This window comes from Gavialis gangeticus, unplaced genomic scaffold, assembly GCF_001723915.1.
Source record: "Gavialis gangeticus isolate Ggan-Ray unplaced genomic scaffold, GavGan_comp1, whole genome shotgun sequence".
Classification (NCBI taxonomy): domain Eukaryota; kingdom Metazoa; phylum Chordata; order Crocodylia; family Gavialidae; genus Gavialis; species Gavialis gangeticus.
In genome coordinates this window covers 137,065,286-137,069,959 of record NW_017729022.1, presented here as the reverse complement: position 1 = coordinate 137,069,959, position 4,674 = coordinate 137,065,286, and positions in this window count along the sequence as shown.

Here is a 4,674-nt window from a genome sequence, read left to right as displayed (position 1 = left end):
CCCCCCCCTCCACCCCAACCCCTATCTTGCACCCCTGCCTATAGAGCAGGGGTAGAGGCCTGTCTTGGCTCACCAGCCCTGCTTGCCAGGCCTGTAGTGGCAAGGCACAGCTATGCAAGGGGATAGTCCGAGTTTTTAGCCTTAAAGTGTTGCTGCTCCAAACTCCAAGCTAGCACTCAGTAGATCAACATTTGTGCAGTTTACAACATAAGGTGTAACAAGGCCCTAATGCTCTTTGGGCTGTGTCTCTTGGGCTAAGTGACTGTTGAGGGGAGGGGTAAATGAAAACGACTGACTGTAAATGGAGCATGTGGGTATTACTCTGGTTGGAGGTGGTTAGGCGCCAGCTTGAGTACTGTGAGTAGTTCTGGGCTTTGCATTTTAAGAATGATGTAGAGAAACTGGAAAAAATCCAGAGGACAAACAACATAGGTGACAAGGGAGTTGGAATGCAGCCTGTATAAGGAAAGGTTAAAAGAAACAGTTAAGCTAAGATTGAAGGAAAAGAGATTAAGGGGGGACCTGATAACATTTTCCAGTTATTTGAAAGTCTGTCATAAGGGAGAGGGAAAAACAACTGCTTTCCCTTGCCACAGCGGGGAGGACATAAGGCAACAGATTTAAACTAGCAAAATGGATTAAATCCCAGGTAAAAAAAATCATAAACATAAGGGCAGGAGGACGATGAAACAAGCTACTTTTGGAGGTTGTGACATCTTCACGGGAATTTTTCAGAAAGAGGCTAGGCAGGCATCTGCCTGGGGTGGGTTAGGAGCCGTGTATCCTGTATTTGTTCAGGAGGGTGGACTGAATGGTCTGGAGTTCACATCTGTTCCTGCAAGTTCCCAGTGTCTGGGGGCTGGACTCATGAGTCCTGGCACTAGGTGATTGGACTATGTTTCCTTCTGTTCTCGGAGCAGTCTTAGCCTTAGTTACAGATAATGCAGCTGTACTAGGTAGAAGATATGGCAGGATGACATTTTAGAGATTAACTGTTTTAGAGAGGCATGTGGTTTTGTAGACAACAACCTACTTTGGATGCTTGGCCCATTCCTAGTGTGTGATAAAGTAGGTGCCTATGAATTGCCTATGAATTGGTGTTAGGCAAAGTTTTGACAGCTATTCTCTCTAAGCTCACCGAATTTACTGTCCAAATGTAGCTCAGAAACATCTATAGGGCTTCAGATTTACTAAGGGCTGGATTCCAAGATGACAAGTAAGGGTCATGTGCTCTGTGCCAGGGTCAGGACAGGAATTGAATTATAACTCCATGTGTCTGCTTCCTTACTGCAGCAGGTCCCCTTCTGAACATGGCTGCCTTCTTACACTATGCTGGTCTTCGGGTATGGTGGCAAGGTTCGGGGGGGGGGGCAGAAAGGGTCAAGTCCTGTTATACCTATTTTTGGCCTTACCTCTCACTTCCTGTTCTGTGATTTTTCAAAAATGTCTTGTATGTTGAAACTGGGGAAGGGAGGGGTTAAATAAAGAGGCAGTAACTAAATCCTATTTACTTCTGATAAATAATTTCCTTTAAAAAATCTCCCAAACCATTATACATATTAAAGTTGATGTAATTTCAAATCCATTGAAAGGAAAGCAACTTAAACTTGCATAGAACTAGTTTTTGGTTTGTTTGTTTTTATTATTATTCTCCCAGCTCCTATACTGCTAATAAGTAGTTTGAAGGGTAGAACAAGTTAACAATTTACTTGAATGGTCAACATACAATCCATGGTTGAAGAAAACTTAGTAGCATCCCAATTAATAATTTGGTGCATGATTTAATTCTTTTTGCAAATTTTATTTCTTGCATTTCATCTAAGATACTGTGTGGCCTGAATTCTCCTCTGATTTTGTTTTGCCACTGTTGCTTGACTTCAATGCAGGTATACCTATTTACATAAACAGAATGTTTGGTCTATTATAGTTCACATGCAATAAAATTTAACATCAACAAACTAATTGTTACTAGAAAATTAGCATATATGAAACTCTGGGACAGATTTCTTCTTGCTGTTTATCTGACTAATCACTACTTATTTAGGAACAGGAAAAGATTCACAACCAAAATTTTGGGTACAAATTCGTGCCCTATAATTCCACTGATGCTGTAGGCTGCAGAACAAAAATGAAACTGGATTTTTGTATTAAAGCAGCTCGAAACTAGTATGAACTTGATAAAATTTGTTGTGGCCTATTAGAACTTATATTAATTTGAAGAAAATATTTTTCTACAGTACTATTGCAGTTTCAATTGGCTAGTGTAGATACCCCAGTTGCCATCAGTGTGCTTGATGTGCGTAGTCTGGGAAAGGGATTATTTTACTGTGGATCTGTAGAACAATCTTGATAGCAAAGACAGCTGGTGAGAGAAAGCAAGTGCTATTGTTAGTCCCATTATATATAGAGGTAACTGAGGGACAGACTTGTCCTAGGTCAGGGAGGTCTGTAGAACAGCTGTGTATTGAAACTGTATTTCTTGTATTTCAGAGAAATATTCTGATTGCAATAACATTACCTTTACCTTCATACTTTTCATTAGTGGATGCTAGTGTTTCACCAAGGAGGTCAGTACCCTTTCCCATTGTACAGATAAGGAAACTGAGCCACACAGAAGAGGGTTGACATACTCAAGGTCAGTGAGGTAGGTTAACTGCAGAGTCAAGAGAGCCCTTGTGTCTTGAATCCCGGTCCAGCACCTTGTCCACTAGGTAATTTGGTTTCCCATATAGGACCAGTTTTCCTTTTGGGTACAGTTCTAGTATAGAAGATGCTTCTCTTAATTTTATGATTATACAGTGCCATTCTATTGGAAGTTTCTTGAAATAGATAGAAAGATAACCTAAAGAGAGGAATGCAGCCACCTCTGGGGTAAAGTGGAGCAGCCTGGTAGAATAATCATTACAACGTAAAATATGTTAGAAGTAAGGAATATTTTTATTTCTCTAGTTGGGTTCACTCCTATTTTATTCTCAGCCACATCTGCAGTCAAAATATTTGCAGCTGTGGTACGTCTAGTTGTCATGAGCAAAACTATTTTAAATAATTCATTATGTGTGGCTCTGACATCAGCTGCTAATCCAATGTAATCCAGCACTCCTCTGAAGAATGGCATTAACAAACCTTAGTTTAGTATTTTCAGCTCGGCTTTTAATGGACAAGACTCCATCTCTTACAAACAGGCAGGGTTCACTGCACTTCCAGCATCCACTCAAAGGAGGCCAAGCCATAAAAGGCACATTATAGGTTAGTCTGTTTTGCCACTGATGAGACTAGTGTTTTAAAATCAGGGCTTACTTGGAGTATCGAGAAAGACAACTCAGATAGCATGTCGCCAGGCTCACTTTCCAGCTGTCTGCTTCCCATGTAGGCTGTGCCTAGGGAAATGATTGCTGTATCTGGGGCAGTCAGGCTGTCATGCTGTGTTACTGAATGAACTGTGTGTGTCGGGACAGGTAGAGCTTCCAATTAATATTCCTGAGCTTTGAAACAAATATTGACAAGCACATCTTTGGAGGAAGGAAGGATCTGAAGGTATGGTGTACTTTGAATTCAGAGGCCATGCATTTGGTGTAGGCCTTACTTTAGCTCCCTTTAGAGCTCCCTTGGCTTTAATGGGTGCAGGATCAGGCCCATATTCTCTGGTCTGTGGTACTCTGTGAACTGGGCAACTCTTGTCTTTTTTAAGGTCTCTCTATCTAGGTATTTACTTGGCCTTTGTATCTGTAGGCTTGGTGTGCCTTGGGAACCCTTAAAGCTGTGGAAGATCTGCCCTGCCCTGATTGCCTTTCTGCCTGTCTTACACATTTTAGAAATTTACCTCTAGACTCTCCAAGGTGCCCTAGTAGGGCCTTACATGGCTCCACAGTGCAAGGCGACTTAAAGCTACATTTGTGTCCCTACCCCAGTGAAAAATGTGGCCACCTGTACTAGGGCTGTGCGAAATGACACTGTTCTGTTCTGACTTCAGTTTCGAGGTCTGGATGGATCAGTGTTTTGTATCCAATTTAATTTCGAGTCAAAACAGCCTCACTGTTTCGATTCGTCAAAACAGTGAGGCTGTTTTGCCATTTGGCCTGATTGTCGGGCTGGGGAAGGGAACTCAGCTCAGCTGGGCTGAGTTCCTAACCCCAGCCCCATGATTGGGCTGTGGAAACTCAACCCAGCTGGGCTGACTTCCTGCCCCAGGGCCCAATCTAGCACCGGGGATGGGAAGTCAGCCAAGGTGGGCTGACTATGGTCAAAACATTTCAACTAGCCTCATAGTTTCATAGATGGTTGGAAGGGACCTAAGCAGATCTAGTCCAACCCCCTGCCGTGGGCAGGAAAGGATGCTGGGTTCAAATGACCCCAGATAGGTGGCTGTCTAGCCTCCTTCTGAAAACCCCCAGGGTAGGGGCGAGCACCATTTCCCTTGGAAGTTGGTTCCAGATCCTAGCCGCCCTGACAGTGAAGTAGTGCCTCCTGATATCTAGCCTGAATCTACTCTCAGTCAACTTATGGCCGTTGTTCCTTGTTACCCCTGGTAGCGTTCGGGGGAACAGGGACTCTCCCATTGCCTGCTGGTCTCCCTTGGCAAGTTTATAGGCCACCACTAGATCCCCTCTCAGCCTTCTTTTGTGGAGGCTGAACAGGTTCAGGTCCTGTAGCCTCTCCTCGTAGGGTCTGCTCTGC